This window comes from Echinops telfairi, unplaced genomic scaffold (genome assembly GCF_000313985.2).
Source record: "Echinops telfairi isolate 266 unplaced genomic scaffold, ASM31398v2 ScPeMD7_20;HRSCAF=75, whole genome shotgun sequence".
NCBI classification, from domain to species: Eukaryota; Metazoa; Chordata; class Mammalia; order Afrosoricida; family Tenrecidae; genus Echinops; species Echinops telfairi.
The window spans coordinates 8,708,952-8,732,615 of record NW_022103917.1 but is presented as its reverse complement, the minus strand read 5'-3'; the positions used below and the strand labels follow the sequence as shown (position 1 = coordinate 8,732,615).

The following is a 23,664-nucleotide window of genomic DNA, read 5'->3' as shown; positions in this document are numbered from 1 at the left end:
ATATCCGAAGCATAAAATCCTAAAAGCAGTGTTACCTGAGCAATGAAACTTCTGATGGTGTCCAAATGTAATGGTTGTAACAATTTATATTACCACTGACAAGGTCTGAAAGTGCCTGTTTCCGAGCATCTTCATCAACACAGCATATTATCAGATTTGGGGCTCTTTGGTACTTTAGTAAGCAAGACTCCAAATGTAGTTTATAAAACATCATTATGGGGATAATGACGTACCATCCAACTCACGCATTTAAAGTGGACAACCCCCCTCAGTTGTTTTCAGTCTATTTAATAGTTTGTGCCACCATCACCACTATCTAATTCCAAGCTTCCTTCTTTCCTAACCCTTGTGAATGTTGTCCTTGGGCAATTGCTGTCCTTTTTATCTCAAATGAATGATGATTCTAAGAAGTCTGTAGTGCAAACTGAGCCATGGAGTGAATTCTCCACTTTTGAATCTAAAGGCTGATGATGGACAATAGTCTCAGGAGTTCTACCACGTTCTCTCTGACCAAAAAAAACCCCGGTCTCTTTTAAGGTATTGAGTTTGTTCCTCATTCTTTCCCCACTCTATCCAGGACCTTCTATTATGATTTCTTTCAGAACGGTTGGTAGTGCTAGCCAGGCACCTTGAAGTCTCTTGCCATCTCCCCTGGTACAGATCTTTCTGTCTGTCTTCCGGATGGAGGAGGTTCTCAAACTTCTGGATGGAGAACGTTCTGAGGAATTCCAGGTCCAAGTGACACACTCTGTTCCTGGCTGTTCTTTCTTGATGATATTCAGGTTCCCTCTCTGTACTCAATTCTCTCTTTTTTAATCTGTCATAAGATAAAAGGTGTGAGTGAACCAAGGGTGGTGACTTGAGGAAGGGTCCGGACTTGAGGGCATCACACTCTACTTCTGTATCATTAGCATAAAATATAATCAGATCCTATACTAACATAACTTAATTAGGTACATCTCACTACAACTTGTTTGTCATATTGTGGTGGCTTTTGTATTTCTGTGATGCTGGAAGCTCTGTCACGCATATTTTCAAAAACCAGTAGTGTCACCAAAGTGAACGGTTTGCAGCAGAGCTGCCAGATTAAGAACATACTACAGAAAAAGAATAGGCTGTCCTACTTCAGGAATGCGCCACTGAAAACCTTAGGGATAGGAAGGAAGAAGTCTAAGCTGTACAGAAGGCACCAGCTGAAAACAAAGCTCCGATTGAAATGTTCAACAAGCTGATGAAGCCTTAGAAGCACCCACATAGCTATTTGGTCAACTGACTAGAGGAGATCATTATTTGTGCCCATTCCAAAGAAAGGTGACTCAAACAGATGCTTAAATTTTAGAACAGTATTATTAATATCACCACAAGTAAAATGTTGCTGAAGATCATCTAACAATGGTTGCAGCAATATATTGATAGGGAGCTGCCAGAGGTTCATGCTGAATTCAGAAGAGAATGGAAACAAGGGATGATATTGCTGATGTCAGATGGATCTTGGCGGAAAGCAGAGAATACCAGAAAGATGTGTACTTGTGTTTTATTGACTATGCAAAGGCACTTGACTCTGTAGACCATAACAACCTATGAGAAGAATGTGAATTCCAGGACACTGCATTGTGCTCATGCAGAACCTATACATGAATCAAGAGACAGTTAGTTGTGCAAAGAGAACAAGGGAATACTGCTTGGTTAAAAGTCAGGAAAGGTGTTAATCAGGATTGTATCTTATCGCCATACTTATTCAATCGGTATGCTGAGCAAATAATCAGAAAAACTACATTGTATAAAGCAGAATGTGGTATCAAGATTGGAGGAAGGCTTATTAACAACCTGTGACATGCAGATGACACAACTTTGCTTCCTAAAAATGAGAACTTGAAGCACTTGCTGATGAAGATCAAGGAGTGCAGCCTTCAGTATGGCTTATAACTCAGTGTAAAGAAGACCCAAATCCTCACAATTGGACCAAAAGGCAACATCATGATAAGTGGAGAAAAGATTGAAGTTGTCAAGGACTTCATCTTGTATGACTCCACAATGAATGTTCATGGAATCAACAGCCAAAAGATCAAATGACCCACTGCATTGGGTAAGTCCACTTCACAAGACCTGTTGAGAGTGTTGAAAAGCAAAATGCTACTTTGAGGACTAAGGTGCTCCTGACCCAAGCCATGGTATTTTCAGTGGCTGCATATGCATGTGAAACTTGGACATTGCATAAGGAATCGATGCACTTGAATTCTGGTGCTGGTGAAGAATACTGAAAATACCATGGACTGCCAAAAGAACAAACAAATCTATCTTGGAAGAAGTACAGTCAGAATGCTCTTTAGAAGCAAGGATGGTGGGACTTCATCTCACATCCTTTGGACATATTGTCAGGAGAGCTCAGTTCCTGGAAAAGAACATCATGGTTGGTAAAGTAGAGGAGCAGTGGAAAGAGGAAGACCCTTGATAAGATGGATTGACACAGTGGGTGCAAAAATGGGCTCAAACATAAGAATAATTGTGAGGATGGTGCAGGACTGGGCAGTGTTTCATTCTGTTGTCCTTTGGGTCTCTGAGTCAGACTCAACTTGACAGCAGCTAACAACAGCAACAACAACAATAACAACAACAAGGAGCCCTGGTGGTGCTGTTGGATAAGCATACATAAGGGCCTCAGCCTTATAGGAAGAAACTTTGAGCTGATGGTGATGGTGATTCTCTGCCTTTTTGCTTGAGAAGGTCAAATGCCACACCCATGATAATTTTTAAAATAGTTTTATTGACATAACACATATATCATGCTCTTCAGTAGGTAGGACATATCATAAAGAGTTGCACAATTATTACCACAATAATTTCCAGAATAGTTTATTCTTTCCTGCACTCACTGCTACCAGTTCCCCATTTCCCACCAACCTCCTCCCCTATATTCCCAATAAACCATTAATCCAGTTACTCTCTTATCAAGTAATTTCTGAATTTCATATACTAGAAAGCATACCAACAAATCAGGAACAAACACAAACAAAACAACAACAAGCCAGAGATAAACCCCAATATAAAAAAAGTAGGGAATATACAAAACCAGAACATATATAGAATGAGTCAAAAGGGAAATAAAACAAGTTGTTAGATTTTAACCTAACTGGTTCTGCAAAATTCCATTTTCCATTGTACTCTGCATGCTAACAAGGTTATTCACATCCCTGATCCATGGCCAGAGGGGATTCACCAGAGGTGAATATATACCATTTTAAACTGGACCAAAAGTGAGATGAAGTGAAACAGTATTACTTAATTACTTCTACTATAATCAAATTTACAAATTCTCTCTGATAGGAATGTTTTCCACATCCCTTGACTATGTTTAGAGGGGATTCACCAGAGGCTTAATCCATGTAGGAACCCTACAAATGAATTTTGGGCTTCCATAGCATTCTGAAAACTAGGTGTTCACAGTTTAAGCTCTGATATAATTTACTCCTTCAGATTTGGATTTATTATTTATAATCCTTGAATCACACAGGCTGGTCTGCTGCTTCCATGTGGACTTAGTTGATGCCTCACTTGAGACCTCAGACACTATTCTTTTTGGTAGCCAGGCATCATCTACTTTCTTTACCACACTTTGTTGAGTGCCCATATCTACAATGATTTCCTCATTAGGGTGAGCATCAAACAACCGTCACAACAATTTTACAACTCTACTATTCACAAGATTGGTGATTCAATACCACCAGCTATTTGCTTTTGTCTAGATTTGTAGTCTCAGAAATCCTATATACGATCCATGTAAGTTGGAATTAACTCATTAGCAATTTTTTAATATAGGAAACTAATATTACATAACTTTGTTTCACATGCTTTGGGCATGTTATCAGAAGGGACTAGTCCCTGGAAAAAGACCATCAATGCATGGTAAAGTAAAGTGTCAACATTAAAAAGTTAAGATGCTCAACAAGATGGATTGTCTCATTGGCTGCAACAATGAGCCCAGTAAAAGCAATACTTGTGAAGATGGTGCGAGTTTGGGCAGTTTTTCATTCTGTTGTCCAAAGGGTTGCTATGAGTCGGAACTGACTTGGCAGCACCGAACAACAACAATCTTGCCTCATTAATACATAGCATTTACAACATGCAGTGGGGGTTATTGACCTTAGATCACAAAATGGAATACAACCACACAATTTTGGGGGGTGATTACTGCAGTGCTGTGAATTATTTAGCATGACTCTAATCTTTTTTGTGTGTGTGCAATTCCCACCAAAGGACTTTGTTTCCTATTGGGTTTGGGTAAGAGCAAGTAGGGGAAGATGCTGATAGTATTATATGATTTGGTTGTGAGTGATTGTTAACAGAGCTAATTGTGACTGTAAATACTTGGAACGATTTAAGAATTGCTGTCCTGCTAGGTAAAGAATGAGCTGTCACATGGTCAGTTGACCTCCCTCTTGACCCAACCTGAAATTGTTCTAGGTGCAAGTATTTCTTGCTTGTTCTATGACAAAAATTTCTTCCCTGGCCTTTTAAATACTGATGGTGTTTTTTCTTTCTTACACATGATTTGTATTTTTATCGTTGTATTATAATTATTTTACCCTTACCGCTTTATTTGGCTTCTGTTGGGTTCTCTAGTTTTTGAAGCACAGGAGTAGTTGCATAGATATAATAATGGATAGAAGAGTTTATAGGGGAAGTAGGGGTGGGACTTGGAGATAGAGGAGGTGAGCGGTTTGGGGGAGCAAATAAAGTGTGTGGGAGGAGGAAGGGAGCATTCATTTTAAAAAGTGATTTAACAATGAAAGAATGTTAAAAAATTATTGGAGTAATGTTTGTACAATTCTTCTTGATATGATTTTACTATTGAGTTGTATGATATGTGGATTATATGCCAATGAAACTGTAAAAATTAAAAAAAAAAAGAGCTATCTCAGGAGCAGAAGCAGGGAGTCTCACTAGCATAGATGAATAAGGGCAAGGAGTTGATCCAAAATCCTCTTATGTTGAGCCTTCTTGATTCAGGCTCACAAAGCTGTGTGAAACCATAGAAGGAGCCAGAGGAGTGGCAGAGAAGTAAATAGCTGCACCAGTACCGCGAGCCACAGTACAAGACAGACTCTGAAACTTCTGTTTAGGTCTTTTCCCAACCTCCTCAGTGGGTAGTTAATTTTTCTTTTATTGTAAGCTTGCAAAGTATTGTAGATTTTAGTAATAAGTCCTTTGTCTGATGTGTCATTGCTAAAGATGCTTTCCCAGTCGGTGGACTCTCTTATTACTCTCTTGGTGAATTCTTTCGATGTACACAGGTGACTTATCTTGAGTATATCCCACTTGTTGATTTGTGACTCCTCTGTATTTGTATCCTTCCCTATTTCAAATACCCTATGTATTCCCTGTGCCAAGGTTCTCAGGTTTGTCCCAACTCCCTCATTAAAGACCCAAATTGTTTGGGGTTTTAGCTCAAGGTCTGTGAAAAATCTTGAGTTTATTCTTGTGCATGGAGTGAGGTAAGGGTTTTGCTTCATTTTTCTGCAGGTAGATATTCAGTTTTTCAAGCACCATTTATTGAAGAGGACGTCTGCTTCACATTTGATATTTTTGGGGCCCTTATCAAACATCAGTTGTCTGTATGCTGATATTTTTATTTCTGGGTCTTCAGCTCTTTTCCATTGGTCTGAATATCTGTTGTTATACCAGTACCACACTCTTTTGACTACTGTGGCCATATAATACGTGCTAAAGTCAGGTAGAGCAAGCCCTCCCATTTTGTCCTTCTTTTTGAGGAGCTCTCTGCTAATTCTGGGCTTCTTCGCTCTCCATATGAAGTTGGTAATCAGTTTTTCCAATTCTTTGAAGGATGGTGGTATTCATCTCGGCATAGTATTAAACTTATACAGTGCCTTGGGCAGAACTGACATCGTTACTATATTGAGTCTTCCAATCCAAGAGCATGTTATGTTCTTCCATTTGTTGAAGTCATTCTTGGTTTCTTGTAATAGCGTTTTATAATTTTCCTCATACAAATCTTTCATTTTTTTAGTCAGGTATATTGCTAGATATTTCAATTTGTTCTTGGCTATTGTAAAGGGTATTATCTTTTTAATTGTCTCTTTTGTGAACTTGTCTGATGTGTAGAGCAGTCCGATGGACTTCTGTTTGTTGATCTTGTATCTTGCCACTCTGCCATTTTCCTCTATTGCTTCCAACACTTCACTTGTGGAGTTTAGGAGCTTTTCGATGTATAGAATCATATTTTCTGCAAATAATGATTATTTCGCCTCTTCCTTCCCCAGATGAATACCTTTGATGTCTTTTCTTTGTCTTATGTTGTTAGCTAGGGCCTCCAGTATGATGTTAAATAGGAGTGGGGACAAGGGGCACCCTTGTCTGGTCCCCTTGTTCAGTGGAATTTTTGGGGTCTTTTCTCCATTAACTACCACATTGGCTGTTGGTTTTTCATATATGGCTTGTATAATATTCAGGAATTTTCCTTCTATTTCTATATTCTTGAGTGCCTTAAACAGGAATGCATGTTGGATGTTGTTGAATACTTTTTCCAAATCTATCGATATTATCATGTGGTTCTTATCATTTTTCCTGCCAATGTGGGTGAATAATACTGGTGATCTTTCATATGTTGAACCATTCCTGCATCACTTGTATTAATCCCACTTGGTCACGGTGAATTTTTTAAACTATGCTTTTTTATTCTATTGGCCAGTATTTTGTTGAGGTTTTTTGCATTGGTGTTCATTAGGGATATTAGTCTATAGTTCTCAATTCTTGTGGGATCTTTGCCCGCTTTAGGTATCAGAGTTATACTAGCTTTATAGAAAGAGTTTGGGAGTTTTCCATCTTTTTCTATGTTCTGGAAGAGTTTGTGTAGGATTGGTGTCAGTACGTCCCTGAATACTTGGTAGAATTCTGTGAAGCCATTTGGCCCAGGAGATTTTTTGGTTGGTAATCCTTTAAAAACCTTGTCTATTTCTTCCATTGCTGTGTGTCTGTTGAGGTTCTTGACATCCATCTGGAATAGTCTAGGGAGGGATTGTGTTTCCAAATATTTGTCCATGTCTTCCAAATTGTTGGATTCATTAGGGTACAGGCCTTCATAGTACTGTGTAATTATCTTTGTGATTTCATTAGGGGTCAGTTGTAATGTCCTCTGTATAATCCCTCATCCTTGCAAATGTTGTTTGTTCCTTCCTTTCTTTGGTTAGGTTTGCCAGCGGTCTATCAATTCTGTTAATTCTTTCAAAGAACCAACTTTTAGCAGCATTAATTTTTCCCATAGTTTTCTTGTTTTCCATCTCCTTTATCTCAGCTCTGATTTTTATTATATCTATCCTATTGCTATTAGTAGGGTTGTTCTGTGGATTCAGCTCTAATTGGTGTAATTTTTGTGCCAACATATCATCCATGAGTCTCTCTTCTTTTTATCATGTGTGCATTTATTGCTGTCTGCCTTCCTTGGATAAATGCCTTTGCTGTGTCCCATAGGTTTTGGAACAAGTGTCCCCCAGACACTTGTAAGGATTCAGGGTTTCGGCTGGATATCCCCCCACTGTTTGAAGGGGAGAACCCCCTGCTTCTTGGTGTATGGAAGAGGACCAGCGTGATTTCCTCAACTTCATGTAAAGCCAACAAATGCGGGCGGGACCTTCACCATTTGGGCCTTCAGAGTTGGCCTAGGTGGAGGGGATTGGCCTGGATGCCGCTAGTGGCTTGTGAAAGGAAAGAGAGGGAGAGCAGAAGAAAAAAGACTGGAGCAACAATGCCAAGCAAACACCACTCAGACAGACAGACACACACACACACACACACACACACACACACAAATTCACAGACTAAACAAAAGTTAAAACAGTGAAAAAAGAAAACAACAAAAAAGGAGAACTGAATCTGCTGAGACTGTACCAAGAAAGAGAGAATAGATAGTACAAGAGGAGCAAAGAATAAAAAGTGAAAGAACAGAAAGAAAAAGAAAAAAGAAAGTGACGGAGAGAAAATTTAAAAAGTAGATAAAGAGATAACTGAACCCCATGCCGTGCTGTGTGTAGCACTGTCTCATGTTGTGTGAAACACTGTCTTAAGGGGAAGGCTGTAGCTCTCCCCACTGGGTGGGTGGAGTTGCCCTAGGCAGAGGGTAGGGATCTGGAAACCAGCAGTGGCATTTGAAATGAAAGAGAGGGAGAGGAGAGGATCATAAAAGCAGAGAGGAGAAGATAACAAAGAAAGACAAAAGAAAGAAAAGAGAATAAAGAGAAAGAAGGGGGAACACTCAACTGTGCTCACTAAGATTGGCTGTGATGGTAAAGGGGAAAAAAGAGAGAAGGAGGAAATGAAGAATAAAGATATTGCCGATCCCTGATTTCCTGAATGTGGGGTCAGAGGGGTTTAAACCCTGCCCCACAATGGCAGGTTGGTGTGCCCTTTTAATGCAGGGGCCCAGTGGTGCTGAGCGGAATTGCCCTAGTTGGCTAGATCACCTTAGAGGTCAGATGGAGGTTTTCTCAGCAGCACGGCATGCTGTAAATGGATCTCACATCTGCTTCATGTGGTGTGCAGCATTCCCACAGAGGGCAGGCTGGAGTTCCCCCTGCTATTTGGGTTGATTTGCCCTAGGTGAAGGGTAATGGCCTGGAAATCAGTAGTGGCATATGATAGAAAAGACAGGGAGAGAAGAGGAAAAAGAGAAGAGAAAAAAGAGGGAAAAAGAAGAAGGAGAGAGGAAAAAACCCAACACATACCTGAGCTTGTTGAGACTGACTGTGGTGGGAAAGATAGAAGGGCAAGCGAATAAAGAAAGAAGAAATAGAGTGGTAAGTAAGTAGATAACAGACTTGATTACCTATCCGTGGGGCTGGAAGGGTTCCAACTCTTCCTCCAGGTAGCAGGGTGCTCTGCCCGCTTGACATAGGGTTCCACAGATCTAGGGTTGGGTTATTCTCACAGGCACGATTGCACCGGCGACCAGGCACCAGTTCCTCCCCCCACCCCCCCTCCACTGCAATACTGGAGTTCACTGGTATACCTGCCTTGTGCTGTATGTAGCACTACAGGGGGGGCGGGGGGGGCGGGGTGTTCCCACAGCCCTGTGTAGGGCTCCAGGACAGGCAGGAATTCCCTAGCTGTGTGTGGAATCACTGAGAGGGAAGCTGGGCTTATTGTCCTATCTAGACTGCTGGTGCCCTACTAGATCAGAGGATTTTTTTATTTTTTATTTTTCCCCTGGCCTGCTAGAATAGAATCAAATTAAATTGTCTTCCTGGCTCTGGGTTATAATACTGTGCTTTGTTAGAAGCTTAGACTTGCTTCAGTGGATCTTTGTTATGCAAACAGCCTCCAGGCCCTGTAGCTGAGTTCTGACATTCCTTAGCATGGGCTTCTTCTTATGCTGATTTATGTTAAGGGACCCCTTCGATGTGCTCCTTGGAGCTGAGCAACAAAGCTGCGGTTTGAGTTTTTACCAATAATATATACTTCACTCTTTTTATTATTATGCTTGTGAGGTGCTCTGATTTGGGGGCTGTCACACTGACTCCCAGAGAGGGAGATCCAGTTTATCAGGAGGGTTGTTTCCTTCTCGGCCAATTGGAAATGAATTCACACCCTTGACTGACTATCTGCCTATTTTCTCCCACACCACGATCTACCTCAGGTAAAATTCTGCTTTTTCTTCTACTCCAAATTATGGTTACCCGCTACCCCCACTCCTCAGGCTACGAGTTCAAGGCAGCTAATAGTGCGGAGGGCTCTGGCGTGGGATTCTCTTCATGTCTGGGATTATGTCCCCTTTAGGGCCTCAGCCGGAAAAACCTCTACTCCCTGTGAAAGGGCAGGAGGAGCTTTCCAGCTGGATTCTTTGAGCCCAGCTCAGTGAACCTAGAGTGATTTAGAGCTTTCTTGGTTAGCTTTGGGAGTAGAGATCACACACGAAAAGGGGGGGGGGCGGTTCAGGAGAGATCCTAGTACCCTAATTCGAACTTCAGGACTCCACCTCCCAGTTTCCTTCACCTTACCTCCCAATTTTCTGTTCTGGCAGGAGGAGCTCTAGACGGGTGAGTCTTAACTAGTCCCCATTTTTCCAGCCCTCCTCATTTCTTTCAGTTGCATAGTGTTTCATTGCATATTTGTCACCATTTGTTTCCATTCATCTATTGATGGATATTTAGGGTTTTTCCATCTTTCTGCTATTTGTGAGTAGTGTTGCAATTAATATAGGTGTGCATAGTACTTCATCTCCTGTTTGGAGTGAGTAATATTCTATTGTATGAATATGCCATCATCTTTTGTTTGCCATTTGTTTCATCCTCACATTTTGGCTTTTATTAATAATGGAACTATGGACATTTAGGTGCAAATTTTGTGTGGACACCTGATTTTCAATTCTCTTCAGCATAAGAAGAAGCCCATGCTAAGGAATGTCAGAACTCAGCTACAGGGCCTGGAGGCTGTTTGCATAACAAAGATCCACTGAAGCAAGTCTAAGCTTCTAACAAAGCACAGTGTTAGAACCCAGAGCCAGGGGTGGAATTGCTGGGTTTTCTGTTAACTGTCTGCTAAACTTTCTGAGAAGCTGCAAAATCGTTTTACTCAATGGCGACAACCTTTTATGTTCTCACCAAATATCGATGATGGTTGTAATTTCTTCACATCATTTTCAACACTTTTTATTGTCCATTTTTTTCATTATCGTTATCACAGTGGGTATGAAGTGATACCCCATTGTTTTGGTTTGTATTTCCTTACTGTCAAATGATGTTGAGCATCTTTCCATATGCTTATTGACCATGCACACATCTCTGAGAAATTCCTATTTAATTATTTTGGTCATTTTAACATTCCATTGTCTTTTTGTTGTTGAATTGATAAAGATTTTTAGGTATTCTGGATACAAGTTCTTTTTCCAATTTTTTCACAGTTATGTAAATATTTTAAAAAGATAACCTTATCACTTTCAAAGTATTCTCCATTGCACTTAATACGTTTGTCAAATCTGTGGTTCCATTCTTGGAAACATTTTTCAAACTCAGGTTCGAATGGCCAACAGCACATTTCTCGTTTTTTACTTCACCTAGTCTACGTCATCAACTCACTGTCCTTTCATGTCCCTCTTCATTTACAGAGAAACAAAAAGAAACAGCATGGAGTGAGGTCAGGGTAAGGTTCATGGGGCAAAAGTGGCATGTTGCTTTTTGCCCAAAACTATCACACTGAGATGGATGCGTGAGCAGGTGCATTGTCATGGTGGCAATACCAGTCCCCCATATGCCACAAATCAGACCTTTTTGGTTGCAAACTTTTACACAATATTTTCAGAACCTCTAAATAGAAAGCTTGATTAACAATGTGACCTTGTGGAATGAGCTCTACTAGTGGAATTTCAACTACTAGTTGAAATTTTTGTCAGTTTGGGAAGTTGACAGACATCCAGAAAGAGGTTTGTCATGAATCAACATTTCACCTTTTTTGAAATGAGAAAACTACTCCTACACTTGAGTTTTTCCCATAGCGCTGTCCTTGTAAACTGTGTTCAACATCACAGTTCTGCGGCATTTTCCCCCAGCAGGAAACAAAATTTCACAACCACCTTCTCTTCTGTTAAATTAGCTATCACAAAAAATGAGGTTCAAGTGAAGCTGCTTTTATGAAAAAATTCCCAATGACCAGAGAACCTTCTCAGGCAACACCACTGGGTACACTAACTCAGTGCGAGTTGCTCAATGGTCCTCTAGTGGGAAAATGCGAACTATGAAAGCTCCCCCCAGTGGAGCCATTTTCCATTTTGGGAGGGGTACGCCCTCATAAGATTTGCAAATATTTTCTCTAGGTGTGTGGGTTATCTTTTCAATTTCTTGATATCTTTTAAAATAAAAGGTTTATATTTTTGATGAAGACTAATTTATTCTTATTGCAATTAAATCTTTTTATTTGTTACATACTTAGACTGATTTTAGATTTCTTCTTGAGTCAGTATGAGTAATTTGTCTTTTCCTAGGATTTTGTCCATTTCATCTAGGTTGCTCATTTGTGTGTGTGTGTGTGTGTGCGTGTGTGCCTGTGCACATGTGTGTGAGTATACATGTGTTCATGGAATTCCCTTACAATTCTTTATATGTCTGTAAAGTTAGCAATAAAATTTCTATATTGATTCTAGTTCAATATTTTGAGTCTGATTTCTTTGCCCTTGGTCACTTAAAGCTGAAGTTTTAGAATATTGTTATCTTTTAAAAAATAAACCTTGGGTTTTATTGATATTTCTAGTTTTTCTGTTCTCTATTTCATTAACTTTCTCTCTAATATTTATTATATACTTCTTTATTTTTGCTCTTTACTTTGCTCTTTTTGCATTTTCTTAGAATGAAAGATTAGGTTACAGATTTTGAATCTTTCTTTTCTTTTGAAAAAATATCTATGTTTATAGCTATGAATGTCCCTCAAAGCACTGTTTTAGCTGAATTCCAAATGATTTGTCATGTAGTGTTTTCATTTTAATTCATTTAAGTGCTTTTGAAGTTTTCCTTTGATTTTATCTTTGACCCATTAGTTATGCTATTTAATTTTAAATTTTAAATAATATTTTCATATTTAAAGGATTATATTTAATTTTCGCATAAATGTGAATTTCTAAATTTCCTTCTGTTTTTGATTTTTAGTTTAATGCCATTGTGATTGGACAGCATATTTTGTGTAATTTTGATCCTCTTTAAATTTATTGAATTAAAAAAAAATAATCTGACCTGCCCTGGAGAGTATACCATGAGTATTTGGGAAGAATGTGTATTTTATTCTTATGGGGTGGAGTGGTGTATAGGTGTCTGCTAGGTCTTGTTGATTTAGTCTTCTCTGTTCCTAATTGTTCAATTAGCTATGAAGTATAGGGTATAATCATCCCCAAGTATCTTTGCACAATTATCTCCCTTTAATCTGTCAATTTACCTTTATGTGTATTGAGATACTATCTATATATATAAAGTAGTGCTAATAAGGTTTGAGCTCATATGTGCATAGGTTTATTATAAACAAAATGTGTTTAGACATGTCTTTGTGATCAGTGAATGGCTGCAGACAAGTTCTCTCAGTAATACACTTGTCTTAATCTCCTTAGAGTGCCTTAAAAAATAAAAGTTCCAATCAAAGAAGTGTCTTCCCAGGGGAATCTGTTAGCCTAATTAAATTAAACGTAGGGAGGTATGCTCAAAGATTATGAAGTTTTTTTTAGGATTCAAAAGAGGTAATCTTGATAGATTTTTTTAAAAAGACACAGGACGAGAATGTGGGTTTATTAGTAAGAAGTTCGCAGAAAATGGAAAACTGTGTTGATAAGAAAAGGGCCAAGAAATTTGTGTTCAGGATATTTTTTCCATTAGGACAATGAACTTTCTCATTCTTTTTAAAAATCATTTTATTAGGGGCTCATACAACTCTTATCACAATCCATACATACATCAATTGTGTAAGCACATTTGTACATTCATTGCTCTCATCACTCTCAAAACATTTGCTCTCCACGTAAGCTCCTGGCATCAGCTCATCATTTCTCCCCTCCCTCCCCAATCCCTGCTCGTCATGGACCCTTGATAATTTATAAATTATTATTTTGTCATATCTTACACTGTCTGACATCTCCCTTCACCCACTTTTCCGTTGTCCGTCCCCCAGGGAGGCAGTTATATGTAGATCCTTGTAATTGGTTACCACTTTCCACCCCACCCTCCTTCCACCCTCCTGCTATCGCCACTCTCACCACTGGTCCTGAAGGGTCATCCGTCCTGGATTCCCTGTGTTTCCAGTTCCTATCTGTACCAGTGTACATCCTCTGATCTAGCCAGATCTATAAGTTAGAATTGGGATCATGATAGTGTGGGGAGGAGGTATATTATATTATATATATATTATAATATGTATATTATACATTTATTAATGCAGTTAATATATCACACTTCTATGGATGGAAGCAGATCCTTTAGTGGTTGAAGTCTCACTTTCTAAGTTAGACCCAAGTTAGACTCCCAGCAAATGCACCTCAAGTATAGTCAGTCATTGGAGGCTTGCGTGTTGATAGGCTACTGGATATTTCAATGGAGCTTCAAAACTAAGACAGACTAGGAAGAAAGTCCTGGAAATCTTACTTCTGAAAATCAGTTAATGAGAACAATATATATAACAATGGCCTAATTTGCTGTGAATCAAGGGTGAAAGGCAACTCAATGGCAAATAACAACAACATCTCTGAGGTCTGGTTCACTTGTTTTCATTCCTTTTTTTCTTTCTATACTTTTGAACCCTCAAATTTTGGGTGTTGATATTTTAAATATAATTTCTATGTCTTTATTGACATTCTCTATTTGATGAGACACTATTTTCATCTCCTCTGTGCCTCCCTCAAACTCACTGTCATCGAGTCAATTCCTACTCATAGTCACCCTATAAGACAGGGTAAAACTGCACCTGTGAATTTCTGAGATTGTAACTGTTTATGGGAGTAGAAAGCCCAGTCTTTCTCCTGTGGACCAGCTGGTGATTTTGGACTGCCAGCCTTGCAGATCACAGCCTAGTGATAAGCACTATGCCACCAGAGCTCCAAATCATCTTTTATTTCTTTTAAGTATGATTTCTTTTAGTTCTTTGAATATATTGATAATACCTATGTTGGTCTTTTTAGACTAATTCTAATATGTAGGTTTCCTCAAAAATAATTCCATTGGCTGCCATTTTTTGTTTGTTTTGTTTTTTAATGTACAGTATCATACTCTGGTTTCTTGGCACATCTCATAATTTTGGGGGATATTTATATAGCACAGTAGTAAATCTGGACTGTGCATCTCTGCGTGGGGTTATTGTTGTTATGGTTTATTTGTTTATTTGTTTAGTAACTTGACTGGACTAGTGTACTAAGTTTATTCTCCCTGTAGTGTATATCCTCTAATGTTGTTCCTTAGAAGGTGTGGCCTTGGACATGCACACATTTGCCCTCACCACCAAGAATAACTGTTGTTTTAGCTGAATCCTTTTTAACATCACTTTCTCTGATCTCCATGTTATTCTCTGGCTGAACTACCTCTTTTGGTATCACACTCAGCTGTTAGCCTCTTAATTGCAGCCAATGATTGATTTTGTAAAATTACTCTACACTATGATCTAATTAAAGTTCATCCCCCTTGACTTTGAGGCTCTTTCCTTCCCTCCTCTGAGCAGAACCTCTATCATAAGGGGCAAACACTGGGGGTAGGGTGGAAAACATGCACTTCACCAGATGCTGTCCCCAGGACCTTCCCTATGTGTAGTGGGTTATATATTGATCTGTAATAGCAAGATCATCAGTCAGAACCTCCCAGGCACTTTGCAGGAGAAAGATGAGGGTATCTGCTCTCACAAATATTTACAATCTCAGAAGCCCTATATAGGACCACTCTGAGTTAGAACTGATGTGGTCACAGTGAGTTTGGGGATTGTTGTTTGGGGAGGAATACCTGTTGCTGTCACCCAGCCACTGCCACTGCCCAAGATATCTTAAATATAGAAAGATGGCATCTGGAATAGCTCTCCCATCACGGGGAACTGGGGGAGATAAAGCACTGCTACGTGGATGCAGAGCCCACTGGAAGAGTTCTTCCACAAGACAGAGTTGTGAGGAGTGGATGCAGTGTGTAACTGAAATGTCATAGCTTCCCACAGTATTTACCAAATTTCTATCAATTTTGTTGAGTGAATATTTCTCAGTGTACTGTAAACCTTTCTGTCAATTTTAAGATATTTTGAAGTGTTGTCATTCCCCGTTTTGACAAGCTTAATAGATGACCTCTCTCCAGAGGGAGAAGTTTCTCCAGTCGTCTCCTCACATCCTATTCTGAAAGTCTTGTCTCTCATCGCTGCTTTTTAAGAGGTGTCCCATGGAGTTCCTCCAACTACGCGTAAAGATTTTCTTCATAGAATTTCATATCATTTAAACTTTGTCAGTTGTGAATATACTGTATAATTGGGTCCCTCTTGTAACAAATTGTGGGAAACTGAGGCACAGCTGTTCATTTACCTTGCAGGAGGACCAGGGATTTGGTTTCAAGCCAATGGATTCTCAGACTGGTTTTTCTGGCCGAAGTTTGTGCTTCGGGACAAGGAAGAGTTAGGAAAGCAAGTACAGCTCTGAGAGTCCCTAGATCTAAAATGGTGACTCAGGCCATCTGAAGTGTTGCATCTTGAAGTGAGTGGGCAGCAAAAGAGAGAGGCCCTTGTTTCATGCTGACCTCCCTCCTTCTAGGTGAAACATTTTCTTTAGACATGCTAATAGAATTTTCTCTTGTGGAAGAGAAAGGTAAAAAACAGCTATAACAACATTTTTAGAAAATTCATCCGTTGCTATTGAGTGAATTTTGACTCATAGAGATCCTAGAAGACAGAGTAGAATGGCTCCATTGGGTTTCCAGGGCTGTAAATCTTCTACAGAAACAGGTGAACATATCTGTGTCCCATGGAGTAGCTGGTGGGTTTGAATTTACCAATCTTTTGGTTAGCAGATGAGCACCTAACCACTCTACCATCAGTGCTCCTTTTTTTTGCAATGTAACCATCAGAAATCACTGTATAAAATAATTATTCTGCAGAGGAAGAAAATAGTTGGATGGTGATTGCAATATGTGTAACTGAGAAGTAGACTTTATCAAATGTATGAATTCAGAAAGAATCCTTTTATTCTCTTATGCCAGGATCATAATGAACCATATGTATAATGTAAAGGAAAAATGTATTCACGTTGAACTTATTTGATTTTCAATATTGCTGGTCACAAGATTGACATACCTTGGTTGGGGACAGCCTTCAGTTCTATACTTAAGGTCACAGAGTTAGAAAATGGAATTTTATTTCAAACTTCTGTGGCTTCTTTGGTGTGCTTCATTTCTGTCGTTTCTGTAATATTGAAAATGGAAAAAATGGGATGATGGTTTGGGGGGGAGGGCATGGGAAAGGGGGAGGTGGGGGAAGGATAGTGGTGTTAACCAAGCCAGGGACAAGGGAAAAATGAATGATTCAAAACCAGTGGCAAGGAGGGGGTTGGAGGCTTGGTAGGGAGTGATCAAGGGCAATGTAACCAAGAGGAAATACTGAAAGCCAAATGAAGGCTGAGCATGATAGTGGGACAAGAGGAAAGTCAAAGAAAATAGGAGAAAGAACTAGGAGGCAAAGGGCATACATAGAGGCCTAAATACAGGCATGAACACATGGACATTCAAGTACTCCCTCAATACAAGAACACTTTGCTTGACTAATATGATATGCACCTTCCCGACACGATTGCTGAAGACAAATGTGTGCATAAGCAAGTGTGGTGAAGAAGGCTGATGTTGCCCAGCTATCGAGAGATATAGTAGCTGTGTTATTAAAGGCTTGAAGGTAAACAAGCAGCCATCTAGCTTAGAAGCAACAAAGCCCACATGGAAGAAGCACACCAGCCTGTGCGATCACGAGGTGTCGAAGGGATCAGGTATCAAGCACCAAAGAATAAAAAAATCATAACATCGTGAATGGGAGGGAATGCAGGGTGGGGACCCACAGGCCATCTGTAGGCAACTGGACATCCCTTTGCAGAGGGGTAGCGGGAAGGGAACGAATCACTCAGGGTGAAGTGTAACATTGATGAAGCACACAACTTTCCTCTAGTTCTTAAATGCTTACCCCGCCCCCCCCACCCCCCCACCACTATCATGATCCCAATTCTACCTTACAAATCTGGTGAGACCAGAGGATGTACAGTGGTACAGATAGGAACTGGAAACACAGGGAATACAGGACAGATGAATTCCTCAGGACCAGTGGTGAGAGTGGCGATACCGGGAGGTGGAGGGAAGGTGGGGGAGAAAGGGGGAACCGATTACAAGGATCTATATATAACCTCCTCCATGGGGGATGGACAACAGTAAAGTGGGTGAAGGCAGATGTCGGGCAGTGTAAGATTTAATGAAATAATAATAATTTATAAATTACCAAGGATTCATGAGGGAGGGGGGAGGAGGGAGGAAGGGGAAAAATGAGGAGCTGATTCCCAGGGCCCAAGTGGAAAGCAAATGTTTTGAGAATAATGGGGGCAACAAATGTACAAATGTGCTTGACACAATGGATGTATATCTGGATTGTGATAAGAGTTGTACAAGCCCCCAATAAAATGATTTAATTTTTTTTATGAATACACATCTTTTTAGCGAGGGTGACAAATCAAAACAAAAAGAAAAAAGACTGAGCATGTAAAAACCCGGAGTGCCAGAAATACAAACCCAATTCATTCAAATCCAAGCTTGTCCAGACCCTGGTCACAAACCCTAGCGAGGTGCAGCTAGCTGTGCACCAAGTCAGGGAGAGGGGGCAGGATTGAATCTGGGATCCAAAGGGATGGGAGAGGCCACCAGGATCACCCCCCGAGGTACCTCCACCTCTTCATCAAGGGTGAAGACTGGCTAGGTCCCATCCTTTTAGTCACCCACCCTACCCATGGCTAGGGCTTTCAAGGCCAGGTTCAAGCAGTTCTCTCCTCCCTTGCTCTAGCCTCACGTGTTCAGGCCTCTAGCCTCTCCTCCTTGCTCTTCTCCGTGATTAGTAGCAGGTTAGGGTTCTGTATGTGCTGCAATGAGGTGGGGGGCCAGGGGAGGAGGGGTGGAGACGAGGTGAAGAGAGAAGACAAAGAGCTGTCCAAGGACCCCCTCTCTTCATGGGATCCCAAACTGCACAACAAACTCCTCTTTTGCATCCACATGGATCTGTAGGCATAAGCAGCTATCCTGGAGACCTGCTGCAAGTCGGAGAAGGGGATGGGCTCGCTGGCCAGCACTTGGTGGGGCTGGCTGGTGAGAGATGGTAGCGGTGGCAGCTTCTTCCAATGCGTCAGGCTGCTACTGAGCACAGCCAGGCGGGTGCTGTACTGCCTTGCCCGGTCCATGTACTCATGCTGCTCCATGCCCTGGGAGTCCGCAGCAGACACATCGATGATGGTGCTGGCTGTCTTGGCGAGGATGGAAGAGAGCAGGGCCTGCTCGTCTGTGCGTGCAGAAGGCAGGCTGTGGTAGTTGGGCTCGGCTCCATTGAGGGCTTTGGTGGGAGGACTGCTAGGGTCCAGCAGCAGCTTCCGTTCCTCTCGGTCCTGGTCCGAGTTCTCATTCTCGCTGCTGTAGCAGCACCCCATGGCCGGAGTCAGGCCCGGTGCTCCTTGTGGCACAGAGGAGGGAATGATTTAAATTAAAAAAAATTTTTTTTAAAGAATTGAAAAATAAAAAGAGCAGAGCATGCATCAGACTGTAATGAAGTTGAATGGGACTTTAAAAAAATCATTTTAATAGGGGCGCTTAACAAACTCTTATCACAAACCATACATCCATCCATTGTGTCAAGCACATTTGTACAGTCATTGCCCTCATCCTCAAAACATTTGCTCCCCACTTAAGCCCCTGCTATCAGCTCCTCATTTTTCCCCTCCCTCCCCGCTCCCCACTCCCTCATGAGCTCTTGATAATTTATAAATTATTATTTTGTCATATCTTACCCTGTCCTACGTCTCCCTTCACCCACTTTTCTGTTGTCCATCTCCCAGGGAGGTTATATACAGATCCTTGTAATCAGTTCCCCCTTTCCACCTCCCCCTCAGTATTGCCACTCTCACCAGTGGTCCTGAAGGGATTCCCCGTGTTTCCAGTTCCTATCTGTACCAGTGTACATCCTCTGGTCTAGCCAGATATGTCAGGTACAATTGGGATCATGATAGTGGGAGGGGGGCGGGGAAGGAAGCATTTAGGAACAAGAGGAAAGTTGTATGTTTCATCGTTGCTACACTGCATCCTGACTGGCTTATCTCCTTCCCGTAACCCTTCCGTAAGGGGATGTTCAATTGCCTACAGATGGGCTTTGGGTCTCCACTCCGCACAACTCCTTATTCACAATGACATAATTTTTTGTTCTGATTATGCTTGATCCCTGATCCCTTCGACGCCTCGTGATCACAAAGGCTGGTGTGCTTCTTCCCTGTGGGCTTTGTTGCTTCTGAGCTAGATGGCCGCTTGTTTACCTTCCAACCTTTAAGACCCCAGACGCTATATCTTTTGATAGCCGGACTCCATCAGCTTTCTTCGCCACATTTGCTTATGCACCCATTTGTCTTTAGCAATTGTGTCAGGAGCGTGAGCATCATGGAATGCCAGTTTAATAGAACAAAGTGTTCTTGCATTGAGGGAGTAATTGAGTGGAGGCCCAATGTCCATCTGCTACCTTAATACTAAACCTACAAATATATGCACATAGATCTATTTCCACATCCTCATCTATAACTATATTTACATATGTACACTTCTTTATTTAGATCTCTATAAATTCCTTTTGCCTCCTAGCTCTTTCCTCTATTTTCTTTGACTTTCCTCTTGTCCCACTATCATGTTCAGCCTTCATTTGGGTTTCAGTAATTCCTCTTGGTTACATTACCCTTGGTCACGTCCTACCAGGCCTCCTACACCCTCCTCACCACTGATTTGGATCACTTGTTGTTCCCTTGTCCCTGGGTTTGTTAACACCACTTCCTTTCCCCACACCTCTACCTCTCCCATGTCCCCCCGGAACTGTTGGTTCCATTGTTTTCTCCTCCAGATTGTTCATCCAGCCTATCTTATTTAGACATACCTGCAGAGATAATAGCATGCACAAAAACAAGACAGAGAAAAACCAGCAACAACATACAACAAAAGAACAACAACAACAAGCCAATGACAGTAAACAAAACAAAACAAAACACAACAACAAGAAAAAAAAGCTTGTAGTTAGTTCAAAGACCGTTGCCCTTTAGGAGTGTTTTCCAGTCGAGTTTGTTGGGAAGTTTCATAGAACTGGTTCCTATCTGTGTCCATCCCACCACCAGGAAAGGATAGCAAATGATTGAGAGAAAACTGTAATTCCCAAGATGCCAGGGAAAAGGCTGCAAAGTCCATCTTCTCCAACCCCCAATCGTGGAGGCAGAAGGAGAAAGGCCAAGCTGCTGTAGGAGCAAGGGATAGTGAAGACCTTAAGCTGCTGAGGCAAGCAGGTCTGGTTTAGAACCTGGATTAGAACAGTTCTGCATTTTAATTTCTTAATCTGTGAAACGGGGATAAAAGTAGCACCATTACATACAGCTGTCATGAGGAGTAAATGAGAAAATATATGTACAATGTTTCATTGTGATAGTTTTTCTCCAATATGGCCACTATTGAGCCTTCCCTCCTTTTATGGTACATGAATTGAGGCTAGTTTATGACATTTTGTAAAACCAGACCCAAGGTCGTTGAGCTAATTATACTTTATAATAACCCTATATGCGATTTCTGAGGCTGCAATCTTACAGGAGCAGACAGCCTCATCTTCCTCCAGAGAAATGGCTGTTGGCTTTCAACAACTCACCCTGTGGTTAGCAGCACAATGCCTAGCCAGTAGAATTCAGCAAATGTGACATGGGGGTAATTATGGTACTTTAAAGAAAACTAGAAGGTTTTAATTTCTTCCTCTTGGAATATTTCCTCTCAGAATACAAACCATGTTGTAAAAATTCCAAGTGTTTAATCACCAGGTCGCTATCAAGAAGCAACATCCAAACCCAAAGAACCAAACAACACATAGCCACACTATAGGACAAAGTGGAACTGCTCCCTAGAGTTTCTGAGGCTGTCATTCTTTAAGGGAGCAGGCAGTCTCCTCTTTCTCTCACAAGAGTGACTGATGAGTTGAGGCTGACCTTGTAGTTAGTAGGCCAACACGACCTACTACACTACCACGGATCCAACTCTATCCATCTCTCGCTCTCTCTTCACACACACACACACACACACACACACACACACATTCAGAAAGTACTAATTTATAGCATTTTTCTATTTTCATTATGTAAATAACATGGCTGAACAGAAACTACAACGTGTCTTCACTGAGTATGAGGTTGTTTAAGAGATGCACCACACAGATACAATAGTCATCAATAATCATTAAGAGTGAAGATTAGTTAAGATGTTGCAAAACGATTAGGAAGTGATGAGTTTTAATATTACTATGGTTTTTAATAGAATTTATTAAATTATAAGTTTATGTAATTTACTTTTAAATGATTTTTTAAATTCCTGTAAATTTAACAATTGTTTCTCATCAGCGGTACAAGCTGACTCTAGATACAGCAACACACCAGTGAGCTCTAAGCCACAGGAGAGGTCCTATATAGTGACTGCATTCATCAACCCAACTGGTTCCTAGCTCATGGTCAAGTGTATCAAACTGCTAGCCACGTGTGGGAGCTATCTTGGAGGTTCAGCCCAATCTAGTGTTCAGATTGCTCCATCCCCAGTTCTTATCTGACTGCAACTGTATGAGAAAAAAAATCCCAGCTGAGCCTGGTCAATCCACAGAATCATGAGAGACAATAATAAACTGTCATTTAAAGGCATTGAATTTTGGGGTGGTTTGTTATGCAACAATAGATAGTAAGAACATTGGCTTAGAGAAAGTACCTAATAAATAACAATCTCATCATGGTGCTTATTGTTATAATTACCAGCAGATTCAGTGTAGCAGTATTTCAAGCAAAGAGGATTTATTTATTCTACAATTAATTAAAGTGGATTCCTTTTATTGCCTTTGCTTGGAGACCTAGACTTTTTACACAGTGGGGGCAATTTGTGCAGAGTTTTACTTTAGAAACTATATGATTCCATATGAAAAGTCAATAATTACTTTCCACAATACAGTTAGTCTCCCATTGACCTGTTGTTTACTTTCATTCTGCCACAGCAGGGATTGCATGAAGTGAAATCACACCACTGAAGCCCAAAGAATGATGACCCCAGGCAGGCAGCTCCGGTTATCCCATTTACAGGAAAGCCTCAGCAATTGAATAAGAGCAGTGGAAAGGTCCGGGAAAGAGCTCACTGTCGGTTTCTTTCATCCTGAGACTTGCTGTTTTCTCAGTTGCTTGCTTTAACTGACCATAAGATAAATACAACAGTGACAAAAAATATTAATGTAGATGCAATTAACAGATGTACTCAATTTCCCCTCCCTCCTTACCTCAGGGAGAACCAGCTATGCCATTGTATGTCAGAGTGTTATTTGCATGGCTGGGGTAGGGGGGTAAGTGTAGAATAAGAAATGGGCAGGGAAACTAGAGTGAGTGGAAAAAAGGCTGTGTCGGTGGTAAAGTTTGGGGGTTCGTGGAGTAGAAGAAAGAGGTTCAGGAGACACCACCAACTGTGGAGGATATTGAAAGACAGAGAGACTGGCAAAGTGAAAGGGAGGGTGAGAGCCAGAGAAAGTTGAGACTGTCTAGTCAAATACAGATTTGTTTTGTTTTCTCCAAACGGCACTGGTTATTTGTAATCATCTAACACAGGTTACAAGTGTTGTGAGTGTCATCTCTCCCTGAAAATTTTCACAACAGATTGTATCTTTCCATTATTTTCTCTTGTGTTTGTGGAATTGGCTTGGGGGTGCTTTATGCTAGGAGGGCACCACAAGGGAGCTCACCTTTTTATGAATTGTACTGAACTCAAATCTAGTTTGCTTACCAATGACCTCAACTTTCAAAGTGGGTGATGATGCAAACAAATCAACTATCATAAAAGCATTTGTGAGATAATGATATAGTTATGACTGGATCATTTGATGATTGTTGAGTCATGTGGTTAAGTTTTA

General features: G+C 40.7%; 1 protein-coding gene and 1 pseudogene across 1 annotated transcript in view; one reads left to right on the top strand and one right to left on the bottom strand.

Annotated features, from left to right (window-relative positions):
- Nucleotides 1-23,664, top strand: part of ADGRG4 (adhesion G protein-coupled receptor G4) — a 148,214-nt gene that overhangs the window by 53,064 nt on the left and 71,486 nt on the right. The window lies entirely within an intron of this gene.
- LOC101653912 lies at nucleotides 18,493-19,156 on the bottom strand (annotated as a pseudogene).